We start from the raw sequence: 20,213 nt of genomic DNA, 5'->3' as shown, positions 1-20,213 counted from the left end.
TGGGCCTAAATCCATTGTTTTTTTGCTCACCATGACATTCCAGTCTGAACCCAGCCATATGCAATTCAGTCTTGACCCTGTGCCTCATGGCAGCAGTCCAGCCTGAACTGCTAAGCCAGGTCTTCCTAAGACTAGAAACAAGCATCCTAGTACCGTTTTCTGGGTTTCACACCTCTTCAGCCATTATAGCTTGATTCCAGTGCCATGGAGAGCACGGGACCCACGTCTGGGCATACCCGTCCCACTCGGGGTGACAAATACAAAAACAACAGTTGATGGACAGAATGTAATACAATGTCATACATTTACCCCAGTACAGAGATCTGGGTCTAAATCCATTGTTTTTTTGCTCACCATGCCATTCCAGTTTGAACCCAGCCATATGCAAATCAGTCTTGACCCTGTGCCTCATGATAACAGTCCAGACCGAACTGCCAAGCCAGGCCTAGACTGGAAACAAGCATCCTAGGACCGGTTTCGGGGTTTTACCCCTCTTCAGCCAGGATAGCTTGATTCCAGTGGCATGGAGAGCACGGGACCCACGTCTGGGCATACCTCTCCCACTTGGGGTGACAAATGCAAAAACAACAGTTGATGGACAGAACGCAGAATTGAAAAGCCAGGTCCTCCCTAGACTAGAAACAAGCATCCTAGACCCGGTTTCGGGGTTTCACCCCTCTTCAGCCAGGATAGCTTGATTCCAGTGGCATGGACAGCACCGGACCCACGTCTGGGCATACCCGTCCCACTCGGGGTGACAAATGCAAAAACAACAGTTGATGGACTGAGTGCAGAACAATGTCATACATTCACCCCAGTACAGAGATCTGGGCCTAAATCCATCATTTTTTTGCTCACCATGCCGTTCCAGTCTGAACCCAGCCATACGCAAATCAGTCTTGATCCTGTGCCGTCAATGGAACAGTGCAGCCCGAACTGCCAAGCCAGGTCCTCCCTAGACTGATAACAAGCATCCTAGGACCAGTTTTGGGGTTTTACCCCTCTTCAGCCACGATAGCTTGGTTCCAGTGGCATGGAGAGCACGGGACCCACGTCTGGGCATACCCGTCCCACTTGAGGTGACAAATGCAAAAACATCAGTTGATGGACAGAATGCAGAACAATGTCATACATTCACACCAGTACAGAGATCTGGGCCTAAATCCACCGTTTTTTTCCTCACCATGCCATTCCAGTTTGAACCCAGCCATATGCAAATCAGTCTTGACTCTGTGCCTCATTGGAACAGTCTAGCCAGAACTGCCAAGCCAGGTCCTCCCTAGGCTGGAAACAAGCATCCTAGGACCGGTTTCTTGATTTCACCCCTCTTCAGCCATTATAGCTTGATTCCAGTGGCATGGAAAACACGGGACCCACGTCTGGGCATACCCGTCCCACTCGGGGTAACAAATGCAAAAACAACAGTTGATGGACAGAATGCAGAACAATGTCTTACATTCACCCCAGTACAGAGATCTGGGCCTAAATCCATCATTTTTTTGCTCACTGTGCTATTCCAGTTTGAACCCAGCCATATGTAAATCTGCCTTGATCCTGTGCCTCATGGAAACAGTCCAGCCCGAACTACCAAGCCAGGTCCTCCCTAGACTGGAAACAAGCATCCTAGGACCGGTTTCGGGGTTTCACCCCTCTTCAGCCACGATAGCTTGATTCCAGTGGCATGGAGAGCACGGGACCCACATCTGGGCATACCTGTCCCACTCGGGGTTGACAAATGCAAAAACAACAGTTGATGGATAGAATGCAGAACAATGTCATACATTCACCCCAGTACAGAGATCTGGGTCTAAATCCATCGTTTTTTGCTCACCATGCCATTCCAGTTTGAACCCAGCCATATGCAAATCAGTCTTGATCCTGTGCCTCATGGGAACAGTCCAGACCGAACTGCCAAGCCAGGCCTAGACTGGAAACAAGCATCCTAGGACCGGTTTCGGGGTTTTACCCTTCTTCAGCCAGGATAGCTTGATTCCAGTGGCATGGAGAGCACGGGACCCACGTCTGGGCATACCCGTCCCACTCGGGGTGACAAATGCAAAAACAACAGTTGATGGACAGAATGTAATACAATGTCATACATTTACCCCAGTACAGAGATCTGGGTCTAAATCCATTGTTTTTTTGCTCACCATGCCATTCCAGTTTGAACCCAGCCATATGCAAATCAGTCTTGACCCTGTGCCTCATGATAACAGTCCAGACCGAACTGCCAAGCCAGGCCTAGACTGGAAACAAGCACCCTAGGACCGGTTTCGGGCTTTTACCCTTCTTCAGCCAGGATAGCTTGATTCCAGTGGCATGGAGAGCATGGGACCCACGTCTGGGCATACCTCTCCCACTTGGGGTAACAAATACAAAAACAACAGTTGATGGACAGAATGAAGAACAATGTCATACATTCACACCAGTACAGAGATCTGGGCCTAAATCCATTGTTTTTTTGCTCACCATGACATTCCAGTCTGAACCCAGCCATATGCAATTCAGTCTTGACCCTGTGCCTCATGGCAGCAGTCCAGCCTGAACTGCTAAGCCAGGTCTTCCTAAGACTAGAAACAAGCATCCTAGTACCGTTTTCTGGGTTTCACACCTCTTCAGCCATTATAGCTTGATTCCAGTGCTATGGAGAGCACGGGACCCACGTCTGGGCATACCCGTCCCACTCGGGGTGACAAATGCAAAAACAACAGTTGATGGACAGAATGTAATACAATGTCATACATTTACCCCAGTACAGAGATCTGGGTCTAAATCCATTGTTTTTTTGCTCACCATGCCATTCCAGTTTGAACCCAGCCATATGCAAATCAGTCTTGACCCTGTGCCTCATGATAACAGTCCAGACCGAACTACCAAGCCAGGCCTAGACTGGAAACAAGCATCCTAGGACCGGTTTCGGGGTTTTACCCCTCTTCAGCCAGGATAGCTTGATTCCAGTGGCATGGAGAGCACGGGACCCACGTCTGGGCATACCTCTCCCACTTGGGGTGACAAATGCAAAAACAACAGTTGATGGACAGAACGCAGAATTGAAAAGCCAGGTCCTCCCTAGACTAGAAACAAGCATCCTAGACCCGGTTTCGGGGTTTCACCCCTCTTCAGCCAGGATAGCTTGATTCCAGTGGCATGGACAGCACCGGACCCACGTCTGGGCATACCCGTCCCACTCGGGGTGACAAATGCAAAAACAACAGTTGATGGACTGAGTGCAGAACAATGTCATACATTCACCCCAGTACAGAGATCTGGGCCTAAATCCATCATTTTTTTGCTCACCATGCCGTTCCAGTCTGAACCCAGCCATACGCAAATCAGTCTTGATCCTGTGCCGTCAATGGAACAGTGCAGCCCGAACTGCCAAGCCAGGTCCTCCCTAGACTGATAACAAGCATCCTAGGACCAGTTTTGGGGTTTTACCCCTCTTCAGCCACGATAGCTTGGTTCCAGTGGCATGGAGAGCACGGGACCCACGTCTGGGCATACCCGTCCCACTTGAGGTGACAAATGCAAAAACATCAGTTGATGGACAGAATGCAGAACAATGTCATACATTCACACCAGTACAGAGATCTGGGCCTAAATCCACCGTTTTTTTCCTCACCATGCCATTCCAGTTTGAACCCAGCCATATGCAAATCAGTCCTGACTCTGTGCCTCATTGGAACAGTCTAGCCAGAACTGCCAAGCCAGGTCCTCCCTAGGCGGGAAACAAGCATCCTAGGACCGGTTTCTTGATTTCCCCCCTCTTCAGCCATTATAGCTTGATTCCAGTGGCATGGAAAACACGGGACCCACGTCTGGGCATACCCGTCCCACTCGGGGTGACAAATGCAAAAACAACAGTTGATGGACAGAATGCAGAACAATGTCTTACATTCACCCCAGTACAGAGATCTGGGCCTAAATCCATCGTTTTTTTGCTCACTGTGCCATTCCAGTTTGAACCCAGCCATATGTAAATCTGCCTTGATCCTGTGCCTCATGGAAACAGTCCAGCCCGAACTACCAAGCCAGGTCCTCCCTAGACTGGAAACAAGCATCCTAGGACCGGTTTCGGGGTTTCACCCCTCTTCAGCCACGATAGCTTGATTCCAGTGGCATGGAGAGCACGGGACCCACATCTGGGCGTACCTGTCCCACTCGGGGGTGACAAATGCAAAAACAACAGTTGATGGATAGAATGCAGAACAATGTCATACATTCACCCCAGTACAGAGATCTGGGTCTAAATCCATCGTTTTTTGCTCACCATGCCATTCCAGTTTGAACCCAGCCATGTGCAAATCAGTCTTGATCCTGTGCCTCATGGGAACAGTGCAGCCCGAACTGCCAAGCCAGGTCCTCCCTAGACTGATAACAAGAATCCTAGGACCGGTCTCGGGGTTTCACCCCTCTTCAGCCATGATAGCTTGATACCAGTGGTATGGAGAGCACGGGACCCACGTCTGGGCATACCTCTCCCACTCGGGGTGACAAATGCAAATACAACAGTTGATGGACAGAATGCAGAACAATGTCATACATTCACCCCAGTACAGAGATCTGGGCCTAAATCCATTTGTTTTGCTCACCATGACATTCCAGTCTGAACCCAGCCATATGCAATTCAGTCTTGACCCTGTGCCTCATGGCAGCAGTCCAGCCTGAACTGCCAAGCCAGGTCTTCCCAAGACTGGAAACAAGCATCCTAGTACCGTTTTCTGGGTTTCACACCTCTTCAGCCAGGATAGCTTGATTCCAGTGGCATGGAGAGCACGAGACCCACGTCTGGGCATACCCGTCCCACTCGGGGTGACAAATGCAAAACAACAGTTAATGGACAGAATGTAATACAATGTCATACATTTACCCCAGTACAGAGATCTGGGTCTAAATCCATTGTTTTTTTGCTCACCATGCCATTCCAGTTTGAACCCAGCCATATGCAAATCAGTCTTGACCCTGTGCCTCATGATAACAGTCCAGTCCGAACTGCCAAGCCAGGCCTAGACTGGAAACAAGCATCCTAGGACAGGTTTCGCGGATTTACCCCTCTTCAGCCAGGATAGCTTGATTCCAGTGGCATGGAGAGCACGGGACCCACGTCTGGGCATACCTTTCCCACTTGGGGTGACAAATACAAAAACAACAGTTGATGGACAGAACGCAGAACAATGTCATACATTCACACCAGTACAGAGATCTGGGCCTAAATCCACCGTTTTTTTCCTCACCATGCAATTCCAGTTTGAACCCAGCCATATGGAAATCAGTTTTGACTCTGTGCCTGATTGGAACAGTCTAGCCCGAACTGCCAAGCCAGGTCCTCCCTAGACTGGAAACAAGCATTGTAGGACCGGTTTCTTGATTTCACCCCTCTTCAGCTATTATAGCTTGATTCCAGTGGCATGGAGAACACAGGACCCACATCTGGGCATACCCGTCCCACTCGGGGTAACAAATGCAAAAACAACAGTTGATGGACAGAATGCAGAACAATGTCATACATTCACCCCAGTACAGAGATCTGGGCCTAAATCCAACATTTTGTTGCTCACCATGCCATTCCAGTCTGAACCCAGCCATATGCTAATCAGTCTTGATCCTGTGCCTCATGGGAACAGTCCAGCCCGAACTGTTAAGCCAGGTCCTCCCTAGACTGGAAACAAGCATCCTAGGACGGTTTCGGGGTTTCACCCCACTTCAGCCAGGATAGCTTGATTGCAGTGGCATGGAGAGCACGGGACCCACGTCTGGGCATACCTCTCCCCCTTGGGGTGACAAATGCAAAAACAACAGTTGATGGACAGAATGCAGAACAATGTCATACATTCACCCTAGTACAGAGATCTGGGCCTAAATCCATCATTTTGTTGCTCACCATGCCATTCCTGTCTGAACCCAGCCATATGCTAATCAGTCTTGATCCTGTGCCTCATGGGAACAGTCCAGCCCGAACTGCCAAGCCAGGTCCTCCCTACACTGGAAACAAGCATCCTAGGACGCTTTTGGGGTTTCACCCCTCTTCAGCCAGGATAGCTTGATTCCAGTGGCATGGAGAGCATGGGACCAACATCTGGGCATACCCGTCCCGCTAGGGGTGACAAATGCAAAAACAACAGTTGATGGACAGAATGCAGAACAATGTCATACATTCACCCCAGTACAGAGATTTGGGCCTAAATCCATCGTTTTTTTGCTCACCATGACATTCCAGTTTGAACCCAGCCGTATGCAACTCAGTCTTGACCCTGTACCTCATGGGAACAGTCCATCCCGAACTGCCAAGCCAGGTCCTCCCTAGACTGGAAACAAGCATTGTAGGACTGGTTTCAGGGCTTCACCCCTCTTCAGCCAGGTTAGCTTGATTCCAGTGGCATGGAGAGCATGGGACCCACGTCTGGGCATACTCGTCCCACTCGAGGTGACAAATGCAAAAAGAACAGTTGATGGACGGAATGAAGAACAATGTCATACATTCACCCCACTACAGAGATCTGGGCCTAAATCCATCGTTCTTTTGCTCACCATGCCATTCCAGTTTGAACCCAGCCATATGCAAATCAGTCTTGACCCTGTGTCTCATGGGTACAGTCCAGCCCGAACTGCCAAGCCAGGTCCTCCCTAGACTGAAAACAAGCATCATAGGACTGGTGTCAGGGCTTCACCCCTCTTCAGCCAGGTTAGCTTGATTCCAGTGGCATGGAGAGCATGGGACCCACGTCTGGGCATACTCGTCCCACTCGAGGTGACAAATGCAAAAAGAACAGTTGATGGACAGAATGAAGAACAATGTCATACATTCACCCCACTACAGAGATCTGGGCCTAAATCCATCGTTTTTTTGCTCACCATGCCATTCCAGTTTGAACCCAGCCATATGCAAATCAGTCTTGACCCTGTGTCTCATGGGTACAGTCCAGCCCGAACTGCCAAGCCAGGTCCTCCCTACACTGGAAACAAGCATCCTAATACCGGTTCCGGGGTTTCACCCCTCTTCAGCCAGGATAGCTTGATTCCAGTGGCATGGAGAGCACGGGACCCACGTCTGGGCATAACCGTCCCACTTGGGGTGACAAATGCAAAAACAACAGTTGATGGACAGAATGCAGAACAATGTCATACATTCACACCAGTACAGAGATCTGGGCCTAAATCCACCGTTTTTTTCCTCACCATGCCATTCCAGTTTGAACCCAGCCATATGCAAATCAGTCTTGACTCTGTGCCTCATTGGAACAGTCTAGCCCGAACTGCCCAGCCAAGTCCTCTCTAGACTGGAAACAAGCATCCTAGGACTGGTTTCTTGATGTCACCCCTCTTCAGCCATTATAGCTTGATTCCAGTGGCATGGAGAACACGGGACCCACGTCTGGGCATACCCGTCCCACTCGGGGTGACAAATGCAAAAACAACAGTTGATGGATAGAATGCAGAACAATGTCATACATTCACCCCAGTACAGAAATCTGGGTCTAAATCCATCATTTTTTTGCTCACCATGCTATTCAAGTTTGAACCCAGCCATATGTAAATCTGCCTTGATCCTGTGCCTCATGGGAACAGTTCAGCCCGAACTGCCAAGCCAGGTCCTCCCTAGACTGGAAACAAGCATCCTAGGACCGGTTTCGGGGTTTCACCCCTCTTCAGCCAAGATAGCTTGATCCAGTGGCATGGAGAGCACGGGACCCACATATGGGCATACCCGTCCCACTCGGGGGTGACAAATGCAAAAACAACAGTTGATGGATAGAATGCAGAACAATGTCATACATTCACCCCAGTACAGAGATCTGGGTCTAAATCCATCGTTTTTTTGCTCACCATGCCATTCAAGTTTGAACCCAGCCATATGCAAATCAGTCTTGACCCTGTGCCTCATGGGAACAGTCCAGACCGAACTGACAAGCCAGGTCCTCCCTAGACTGAAAACAAGCATCCTAGGACCGGTTTCATGGTTTCACCCCTCTTCAGCCAGCATAGCTTGATTCCAGTGGCATGGAGAGCATGGGACCAACGTCCGGGCATGCCCGTCCCACTCGGGGTGACAAATGCAAAAACAACAGTTGATGGAAAGAATGTAGAACAATGTCAAACATTCTGCCCAGTACAGAGATCTGGGCCTAAATCCATCGTTTTTTTCCTCACCATGCCATTCCAGTCTGAACCCAGCCATATGCTAATCAGTCTTGATCCTGTGCCTCATGGGAACAGTGCAGCCCGAACTGCCAAGCCAGGTCCTCCCTAGACTGATAACAAGAATCCTAGGACCGGTCTCGGGGTTTCACCCCTCTTCAGCCAGGATAGCTTGATACCGATGGCATGGAGAGCACGGGACCCACGTCTGGGTATACCTCTCCCACTCGGGGTGACAAATGCAAATACAACAGTTGATGGACAGAATGCAGAACAATGTCATACATTCACCCCAGTACAGAGATCTGGGTCTAAATCCATTGTTTTTTTGCTCACCATGCCATTCCAGTTTGAACCCAGCCATATGCAAATCAGTCTTGACCCTGTGCCTCATGATAACAGTCCAGACCGAACTGCCAAACCAGGCCTAGACTGGAAACAAGCATCCTAGGACAGGTTTCGGGGTTTTACCCCTCTTCAGCCAGGATAGCTTGATTCCAGTGGCATGGAGAGCACGGGACCCACGTCTGGGTATACCTCTCCCACTTGGGGTGACAAATACAAAAACAACAGTTGATGGACAGAACGCAGAACAATGTCATACATTCACCCCAGTACAGAGATCTGGGCCTAAATCCATCATTTTTTTGCTCACCATTCCATTCCAGTTTGAACCCAGCCATAAGTAAATCTGCCTTGATCCTGTGCCTCATGGGAACAGTCCAGCCCGAACTGCCAAGCCTGGTCCTCCCTAGACTGGAAACAAGCATCCTAGAACTAGTTTCGGGGTTTCACCCCTCTTCAGCCAGGATAGCTTGATTCCAGTGGCATGGAGAGCACGGGACCAACGTCTGGGCATACCCGTCCCACTCGGGGTGACAAATGCAAAAACAACAGTTGATGGACAGAATGTAGAACAATGTCAAACATTCAGCCCAGTACAGAGATCTGGGCCTAAATCCATCGTTTTTTTCTTCACCATGCCATTCCAGTCTGAACCCAGCCATATGCTAATCAGTCTTGATCCTGTGCCTCATGGGAACAGTGCAGCCCGAACTGCCAAGCCAGGTCCTCCCTAGACTGATAACAAGAATCCTAGGACCGGTCTCGGGGTTTCACCCCTCTTCAGCCAGGATAGCTTGATACCAGTGGTATGGAGAGCACGGGACCCACGTCTGGGCATACCTCTCCCACTCGGGGTGACAAATGCAAATACAACAGTTGATGGACAGAATGCAGAACAATGTCATACATTCACCCCAGTACAGAGATCTGGGCCTAAATCCATTGTTTTTTTGCTCACCATGACATTCCAGTCTGAACCCAGCCATATGCAATTCAGTCTTGACCCTGTGCCTCATGGCAGCAGTCCAGCCTGAACTGCCAAGCCAGGTCTTCCCAAGACTGGAAACAAGCATCCTAGTACCGTTTTCTGGGTTTCACACCTCTTCAGCCAGGATAGCTTGATTCCAGTGGCATGGAGAGCACGAGACCCACGTCTGGGCATACCCGTCCCACTCGGGGTGACAAATGCAAAACAACAGTTGATGGACAGAATGTAATACAATGTCTTACATTTACCCCAGTACAGAGATCTGGGTCTAAATCCATTGTTTTTTTGCTCACCATGCCATTCCAGTTTGAACCCAGCCATATGCAAATCAGTCTTGACCTTGTGCCTCATGATAACAGTCCAGTCCGAACTGCCAAGCCAGGCCTAGACTGGAAACAAGCATCCTAGGACAGGTTTCGCAGATTTACCCCTCTTCAGCCAAGATAGCTTGATTCCAGTGGCATGGAGAGCACGGGACCCACGTCTGGGCATACCTCTCCCACTTGGGGTGACAAATACAAAAACAACAGTTGATGGACAGAACGCAGAACAATGTCATACATTCACCAGTACAGAGATCTGGGCCTAAATCCACAGTTTTTTTCCTCACCATGCAATTCCAGTTTGAACCCAGCCATATGCAAATCAGTTTTGACTCTGTGCCTGATTGGAACAGTCTAGCCCGAACTGCCAAGCCAGGTCCTCCCTAGACTGGAAACAAGCATCGTAGGACCGGTTTCTTGATTTCACCCCTCTTCAGCCATTATAGCTTGATTCCAGTGGCATGGAGAACACAGGACCCACATCTGGGCATACCCGTCCCACTCGGGGTAACAAATGCAAAAACAACAGTTGATGGACAGAATGCAGAACAATGTCATACATTCACCCCAGTACAGAGATCTGGGCCTAAATCCAACATTTTGTTGCTCACCATGCCATTCCAGTCTGAACCCAGCCATATGCTAATCAGTCTTGATCCTGTGCCTCATGGGAGCAGTCCAGCCCGAACTGCTAAGCCAGGTCCTCCCTAGACTGGAAACAAGCATCCTAGGATGGTTTCGGGGTTTCACCCCACTTCAGCCAGGATAGCTTGATTCCAGTGGCATGGAGAGCACGGGACCCACGTCTGGGCATACCTCTCCCCCTTGGGGTGACAAATGCAAAAACAACAGTTGATGGACAGAATGCAGAACAATGTCATACATTCACCCCAGTACAGAGATCTGGGCCTAAATCCATCATTTTGTTGCTCACCATGCCATTCCAGTCTGAACCCAGCCATATGCTAATCAGTCTTGATCCTGTGCCTCATGATAACAGTCCTGACCGAACTGCCAAACCAGGCCTAGACTGGAAACAAGCATCCTAGGACAGGTTTCGGGGTTTTACCCCTCTTCAGCCAGGATAGCTTGATTCCAGTGGCATGGAGAGCACGGGACCCACGTCTGGGCATACCTTTCCCACTTGGAGTGACAAATACAAAAACAACAGTTGATGGACAGAACGCAGAACAATGTCATGCATTCACCCCAGTACAGAGATCTGGGCCTAAATCCATCATTTTTTTGCTCACCATTCCATTCCAGTTTGAACCCAGCCATAAGTAAATCTGCCTTGATCCTGTGCTTCATGGGAACAGTCCAGCCCGAACTGCCAAGCCTGGTCCTCCCTAGACTGGAAACAAGCATCCTAGAACTGGTTTCGGGGTTTCACCCCTCTTCAGCCAGGATAGCTTGATTCCAGTGGCATGGAGAGCACGGGACCAACGTCTGGGCATACCCGTCCCACTCGGGGTGACAAATGCAAAAACAACAGTTGATGGACAGAATGTAGAACAATGTCAAACATTCAGCCCAGTACGGAGATCTGGGCCTAAATCCATCGTTTTTTTCTTCACCATGCCATTCCAGTCTGAACCCAGCCATATGCTAATCAGTCTTGATCCTGTGCCTCATGGGAACAGTGCAGCCCGAACTGCCAAGCCAGGTCCTCCCTAGACTGATAACAAGAATCCTAGGACCGGTCTCGGGGTTTCACCCCTCTTCAGCCAGGATAGCTTGATACCAGTGGTATGGAGAGCACGGGACCCACGTCTGGGCATACCTCTCCCACTCGGGGTGACAAATGCAAATACAACAGTTGATGGACAGAATGCAGAACAATGTCATACATTCACCCCAGTACAGAGATCTGGGCCTAAATCCATTGTTTTTTTGCTCACCATGACATTCCAGTCTGAACCCAGCCATATGCAATTCAGTCTTGACCCTGTGCCTCATGGCAGCAGTCCAGCCTGAACTGCCAAGCCAGGTCTTCCCAAGACTGGAAACAAGCATCCTAGTACCGTTTTCTGGGTTTCACACCTCTTCAGCCAGGATAGCTTGATTCCAGTGGCATGGAGAGCACGAGACCCACGTCTGGGCATACCCGTCCCACTCGGGGTGACAAATGCAAAACAACAGTTGATGGACAGAATGTAATACAATGTCATACATTTACCCCAGTACAGAGATCTGGGTCTAAATCCATTGTTTTTTTGCTCACCATGCCATTCCAGTTTGAACCCAGCCATATGCAAATCAGTCTTGACCCTGTGCCTCATGATAACAGTCCAGTCCGAACTGCCAAGCCAGGCCTAGACTGGAAACAAGCATCCTAGGACAGGTTTCGCGGATTTACCCCTCTTCAGCCAGGATAGCTTGATTCCAGTGGCATGGAGAGCACGGGACCCACGTCTGGGCATACCTCTCCCACTTGGGGTGACAAATACAAAAACAACAGTTGATGGACAGAACGCAGAACAATGTCATACATTCACACCAGTACAGAGATCTGGGCCTAAATCCACCGTTTTTTTCCTCACCATGCAATTCCAGTTTGAACCCAGCCATTTGCAAATCAGTTTTGACTCTGTGCCTGATTGGAACAGTCTAGCCCGAACTGCCAAGCCAGGTCCTCCCTAGACTGGAAACAAGCATCGTAGGACCGGTTTCTTGATTTCACCCCTCTTCAGCCATTATAGCTTGATTCCAGTGGCATGGAGAACACAGGACCCACATCTGGGCATACCCGTCCCACTCGGGGTAACAAATGCAAAAACAACAGTTGATGGACAGAATGCAGAACAATGTCATACATTCACCCCAGTACAGAGATCGAGGCCTAAATCCAACATTTTGTTGCTCACCATGCCATTCCAGTCTGCACCCAGCCATATGCTAATCAGTCTTGATCCTGTGCCTCATGGGAACAGTCCAACCCGAACTGCCAAGCCAGGTCCTCCCTACACTGGAAACAAGCATCCTAGGACGCTTTTGGGGTTTCACCCCTCTTCAGCCAGGATAGCTTGATTCCAGTGGCATGGAGAGCATGGGACCAACATCTGGGCATATCCGTCCCGCTAGGGGTGACAAATGCAAAAACAACAGTTGATGGACAGAATGCAGAACAATGTCATACATTCACCCCAGTACAGAGATTTGGGCCTAAATCCATCGTTTTTTTGCTCACCATGACATTCCAGTTTGAACCCAGCCGTATGCAACTCAGTCTTGACCCTGTACCTCATGGGAACAGTCCATCCCGAACTGCCAAGCCAGGTCCTCCCTAGACTGGAAACAAGCATCGTAGGACTGGTTTCAGGGCTTCACCCCTCTTCAGCCAGGTTAGCTTGATTCCAGTGGCATGGAGAGCATGGGACCCACGTCTGGGCATACTCGTCCCACTCGAGGTGACAAATGCAAAAAGAACAGTTGATGTACGGAATGAAGAACAATGTCATACATTCACCCCACTACAGAGATCTGGGCCTAAATCCATTGTTTTTTTGCTCACCATGCCATTCCAGTTTGAACCCAGCCATATGCAAATCAGTCTTGACCCTGTGTCTCATGGGTACAGTCCAGCCCGAACTGCCAAGCCAGGTCCTCCCTAGACTGAAAACAAGCATCATAGGACTGGTGTCAGGGCTTCACCCCTCTTCAGCCAGGTTAGCTTGATTCCAGTGGCATGGAGAGCATGGGACCCACGTCTGGGCATACTCGTCCCACTCGAGGTGACAAATGCAAAAAGAACAGTTGATGGACAGAATGAAGAACAATGTCATACATTCACCCCACTACAGAGATCTGGGCCTAAATCCATCGTTTTTTTGCTCACCATGCCATTCCAGTTTGAACCCAGCCATATGCAAATCAGTCTTGACCCTGTGTCTCATGGGTACAGTCCAGCCCGAACTGCCAAGCCAGGTCCTCCCTAGACTGGAAAAGAGCATCCTAATACCGGTTCCGGGGTTTCACCCCTCTTCAGCCAGGATAGCTTGATTCCAGTGGCATGGAGAGCACGGGACCGACGTCTGGGCATACCCGTCCCACTCGGGGTGACAAATGCAAAAACAACAGTTGATGGATAGAATGCAGAACAATGTCATACATTCACCCCAGTACAGAAATCTGGGTCTAAATCCATCGTTTTTTTGCTCACCATGCCATTCAAGTTTGAACCCAGCCATATGTAAATCTGCCTTGATCCTGTGCTTCATGGGAACAGTTCAGCCCGAACTGCCAAGCCAGGTCCTCCCTAGACTGGAAACAAGCATCCTAGGACCGGTTTCGGGGTTTCACCCCTCTTCAGCCAAGATAGCTTGATCCAGTGGCATGGAGAGCACGGGACCCACATATGGGCATACCCGTCCCACTCGGGGGTGACAAATGCAAAAACAACAGTTGATGGATAGAATGCAGAACAATGTCATACATTCACCCCAGTACAGAGATCTGGGTCTAAATCCATCGTTTTTTTGCTCACCATGCCATTCAAGTTTGAACCCAGCCATATGCAAATCAGTCTTGACCCTGTGCCTCATGGGAACAGTCCAGACCGAACTGACAAGCCAGGTCCTCCCTAGACTGAAAACAAGCATCCTAGGACCGGTTTCATGGTTTCACCCCTCTTCAGCCAGCATAGCTTGATTCCAGTGGCATGGAGAGCATGGGACCAACGTCATGGCATGCCCGTCCCACTCGGGGTGACAAATGCAAAAACAACAGTTGATGGAAAGAATGTAGAACAATGTCAAACATTCTGCCCAGTACAGAGATCTGGGCCTAAATCCATCGTTTTTTTCCTCACCATGCCATTCCAGTCTGAACCCAGCCATATGCTAATCAGTCTTGATCCTGTGCCTCATGGGAACAGTGCAGCCCGAACTGCCAAGCCAGGTCCTCCCTAGACTGATAACAAGAATCCTAGGACCGGTCTCGGGGTTTCACCCCTCTTCAGCCAGGATAGCTTGATACCGATGGCATGGAGAGCACGGGACCCACGTCTGGGTATACCTCTCCCACTCGGGGTGACAAATGCAAATACAACAGTTGATGGACAGAATGCAGAACAATGTCATACATTCACCCCAGTACAGAGATCTGGGTCTAAATCCATTGTTTTTTTGCTCACCATGCCATTCCAGTTTGAACCCAGCCATATGCAAATCAGTCTTGACCCTGTGCCTCATGATAACAGTCCAGACCGAACTGCCAAACCAGGCCTAGACTGGAAACAAGCATCCTAGGACAGGTTTCGGGGTTTTACCCCTCTTCAGCCAGGATAGCTTGATTCCAGTGGCATGGAGAGCACGGGACCCACGTCTGGGCATACCTCTCCCACTTGGGGTGACAAATACAAAAACAACAGTTGATGGACAGAACGCAGAACAATGTCATACATTCACCCCAGTACAGAGATCTGGGCCTAAATCCATCATTTTTTTGCTCACCATTCCATTCCAGTTTGAACCCAGCCATAAGTAAATCTGCCTTGATCCTGTGCCTCATGGGAACAGTCCAGCCCGAACTGCCAAGCCTGGTCCTCCCTAGACTGGAAACAAGCATCCTAGAACTGGTTTCGGGGTTTCACCCCTCTTCAGCCAGGATAGCTTGATTCCAGTGGCATGGAGAGCACGGGACCAACGTCTGGGCATACCCGTCCCACTCGGGGTGACAAATGCAAAAACAACAGTTGATGGACAGAATGTAGAACAATGTCAAAAATTCAGCCCAGTACAGAGATCTGGGCCTAAATCCATCGTTTTTTTCTTCACCATGCCATTCCAGTCTGAACCCAGCCATATGCTAATCAGTCTTGATCCTGTGCCTCATGGGAACAGTGCAGCCCGAACTGCCAAGCCAGGTCCTCCCTAGACTGATAACAAGAGTCCTAGGACCGGTCTCGGGGTTTCACCCCTCTTCAGCCAGGATAGCTTGATACCAGTGGTATGGAGAGCACGGGACCCACGTCTGGGCATACCTCTCCCACTCGGGGTGACAAATGCAAATACAACAGTTGATGGACAGAATGCAGAACAATGTCATACATTCACCCCAGTACAGAGATCTGGGCCTAAATCCATTGTTTTTTTGCTCACCATGACATTCCAGTCTGAACCCAGCCATATGCAATTCAGTCTTGACCCTGTGCCTCATGGCAGCAGTCCAGCCTGAACTGCCAAGCCAGGTCTTCCCAAGACTGGAAACAAGCATCCTAGTACCGTTTTCTGGGTTTCACACCTCTTCAGCTAGGATAGCCTGATTCCAGTGGCATGGAGAGCACGAGACCCACGTCTGGGCATACCCGTCCCACTCGGGGTGAGAAATGCAAAACAACAGTTGATGGACAGAATGTAATACAATGTCATCCATTTACCCCAGTACAGAGATCTGGGTCTAAATCCATTGTTTTTTGCTCACCATGCCATTCCAGTTTGAACGGAGCCATATGCAAATCAGTCTTGACCCTGTGCCTCATGATAACAGTCCAGTCCGAACTGCCAAGCCAGGCCTAGACTGGAAACAAGCATCCTAGGACAGGTTTCGCGGATTTACCCCTCTTCAGCCAGGATAGCTTGATTCCAGTGGCATGGAGAGCACGGGACCCACGTCTGGGCATACCAGTTGATGGACAGAACGCAGAACAATGTCATACATTCACACCAGTACAGAGATCTGGGCCTAAATCCACAGTTTTTTTCCTCACCATGCAATTTCAGTTTGAACCCAGCCATATGCAAATCAGTTTTGACTCTGTGCCTGATTGGAACAGTCTAGCCCGAACTGCCAAGCCAGGTCCTCCCTAGACTGGAAACAAGCATCGTAGGACCGGTTTCTTGATTTCACCCCTCTTCAGCCATTATAGCTTGATTCCAGTGGCATGGAGAACACAGGACCCACATCTGGGCATAACCGTCCCACTCGGGGTAACAAATGCAAAAACAACAGTTGATGGACAGAATGCAGAACAATGTCATACATTCACCCCAGTACAGAGATCTGGGCCTAAATCCAACATTTTGTTGCTCACCATGCCATTCCAGTCTGAACCCAGCCATATGCTAATCAGTCTTGATCCTGTGCCTCATGGGAGCAGTCCAGCCCGAACTGCTAAGCCAGGTCCTCCCTAGACTGGAAACAAGCATCCTAGGACGGTTTCCGGGTTTCACCCCACTTCAGCCAGGATAGCTTGATTCCAGTGGCATGGAGAGCACGGGACCCACGTCTGGGCATACCTCTCCCCCTTGGGGTGACAAATGCAAAAACAACAGTTGATGGACAGAATGCAGAACAATGTCATACATTCACCCCAGTACAGAGATCTGGGCCTAAATCCATCATTTTGTTGCTCACCATGCCATTCCAGTCTGAACCCAGCCATATGCTAATCAGTCTTGATCCTGTGCCTCATGGGAACAGTCCAGCCCGAACTGCCAAGCCAGGTCCTCCCTACACTGGAAACAAGCATCCTAGGACGCTTTTGGGGTTTCACCCCTCTTCAGCCAGGATAGCTTGATTCCAGTGGCATGGAGAGCATGGGACCAACATCTGGGCATACCCGTCCCGCTAGGGGTGACAAATGCAAAAACAACAGTTGATGGACAGAATGCAGAACAATGTCATACATTCACCCCAGTACAGAGATTTGGGCCTAAATCCATAGTTTTTTTGCTCACCATGACATTCCAGTTTGAACCTAGCCGTATGCAACTCAGTCTTGACCCTGTACCTCATGGGAACAGTCCATCCCGAACTGCCAAGCCAGGTCCTCCCTAGACTGGAAACAAGCATCGTAGGACTGGTTTCAGGGCTTCACCCCTCTTCAGCCAGGTTAGCTTGATTCCAGTGGCATGGAGAACACGGGACCCACGTCTGGGCATACCCGTCCCACTCGGGGTGACAAATGCAAAAACAACAGTTGATGGATAGAATGCAGAACAATGTCATACATTCACCCCAGTACAGAGATCTGGGTCTAAATCCATCGTTTTTTTCCTCACCATGCCATTCCAGTTTGAACCCAGCCATATGCAAATCAGTCTTGACTCTGTGCCTCATTGGAACAGTCTAGCCCGAACTGCCCAGCCAGGTCCTCTCTAGACTGGAAACAAGCATCCTAGGACTGGTTTCTTGATTTCACCCCTCTTCAGCCATTATAGCTTGATTCCAGTGGCATGGAGAACACGGGACCCACGTCTGGGCATACCCGTCCCACTCGGGGTGACAAATGCAAAAACAACAGTTGATGGATAGAATGCAGAACAATGTCATACATTCACCCCAGTACAGAGATCTGGGTCTAAATCCATCGTTTTTTTGCTCACCATGCCATTCAAGTTTGAACCCAGCCATATGTAAATCTGCCTTGATCCTGTGCCTCATGGGAACAGTTCAGCCCGAACTGCCAAGCCAGGTCCTCCCTAGACTGGAAACAAGCATCCTAGGACCGGTTTCGGGGTTTCACCCCTCTTCAGCCAAGATAGCTTGATCCAGTGGCATGGAGAGCACGGGACCCACATATGGGCATACCCGTCCCACTCGGGGGTGACAAATGCAAAAACAACAGTTGATGGATAGAATGCAGAACAATGTCATACATTCACCCCAGTACAGAGATCTGGGTCTAAATCCATCGTTTTTTTGCTCACCATGCCATTCAAGTTTGAACCCAGCCATATGCAAATCAGTCTTGACCCTGTGCCTCATGGGAACAGTCCAGACCGAACTGACAAGCCAGGTCCTCCCTAGACTGAAAACAAGCATCCTAGGACCGGTTTCATGGTTTCACCCCTCTTCAGCCAGCATAGCTTGATTCCAGTGGCATGGAGAGCATGGGACCAACGTCCGGGCATGCCCGTCCCACTCGGGGTGACAAATGCAAAAACAACAGTTGATGGAAAGAATGTAGAACAATGTCAAACATTCTGCCCAGTACAGAGATCTGGGCCTAAATCCATCGTTTTTTTCCTCACCATGCCATTCCAGTCTGAACCCAGCCATATGCTAATCAGTCTTGATCCTGTGCCTCATGGGAACAGTGCAGCCCGAACTGCCAAGCCAGGTCCTCCCTAGACTGATAACAAGAATCCTAGGACCGGTCTCGGGGTTTCACCCCTCTTCAGCCAGGATAGCTTGATACCGATGGCATGGAGAGCACGGGACCCACGTCTGGGTATACCTCTCCCACTCGGGGTGACAAATGCAAATACAACAGTTGATGGACAGAATGCAGAACAATGTCATACATTCACCCCAGTACAGAGATCTGGGTCTAAATCCATTGTTTTTTTGCTCACCATGCCATTCCAGTTTGAACCCAGCCATATGCAAATCAGTCTTGACCCTGTGCCTCATGATAACAGTCCAGACCGAACTGCCAAACCAGGCCTAGACTGGAAACAAGCATCCTAGGACAGGTTTCGGGGTTTTACCCCTCTTCAGCCAGGATAGCTTGATTCCAGTGGCATGGAGAGCACGGGACCCACGTCTGGGCATACCTCTCCCACTTGGGGTGACAAATACAAAAACAACAGTTGATGGACAGAACGCAGAACAATGTCATACATTCACCCAAGTACAGAGATCTGGGCCTAAATCCATCATTTTTTTGCTCACCATTCCATTCCAGTCTGAACCCAGCCATATGCAAATCAGTCTTGATCCTGTGCCGTCAATGGAATAGTGCAGCCCGAACTGCCAAGCCAGGTCCTCCTTAGACTGATAACAAGCATCCTAGGACCGGTTTCGGGGTTTTACCCCTCTTCAGCCAGGATAGCTTGATTCCAGTGGCAAGGAGAGCACGGGACCAACGTCTGGGCATACCCGTCCCACTCGGGGTGACAAATGCAAAAACAACAGTTGATGGACAGAATGTAGAACAATGTCAAACATTCAGCCCAGTACAGAGATATGGGCCTAAATCCATCCTTTTTTTATTCACCATGCCATTCCAGTCTGAACCCAGCCATATGCTAATCAGTCTTGATCCTGTGCCTCATGGGAACAGTGCAGCCCGAACTGCCAAGCCAGGTCCTCCCTAGACTGATAACAAGAATCCTAGGACCGGTTTCGGGGTTTCACCCCTCTTCAGCCAGGATAGCTTGATACCAGTGGTATGGGGAGCACGGGACCCACGTCTGGGCATACCTCTCCCACTCGGGGTGACAAATGCAAATACAACAGTTGATGGACAGAATGCAGAACAATGTCATACATTCACCCCAGTACAGAGATCTGGGCCTAAATCCATTGTTTTTTTGCTCACCATGACATTCCAGTCTGAATCCAGCCATATGCAATTCAGTCTTGACCCTGTGCCTCATGGCAGCAGTCCAGCCTGAACTGCCAAGCCAGGTCTTCCCAAGACTGGAAACAAGCATCCTAGTACCGTTTTCTGGGTTTCACACCTCTTCAGCCAG

Source organism: Triturus cristatus, chromosome 1_1 (genome assembly GCF_964204655.1).
Source record: "Triturus cristatus chromosome 1_1, aTriCri1.1, whole genome shotgun sequence".
Taxonomy (NCBI): domain Eukaryota; kingdom Metazoa; phylum Chordata; class Amphibia; order Caudata; family Salamandridae; genus Triturus; species Triturus cristatus.
This window is presented reverse-complemented; position numbering follows the sequence as displayed.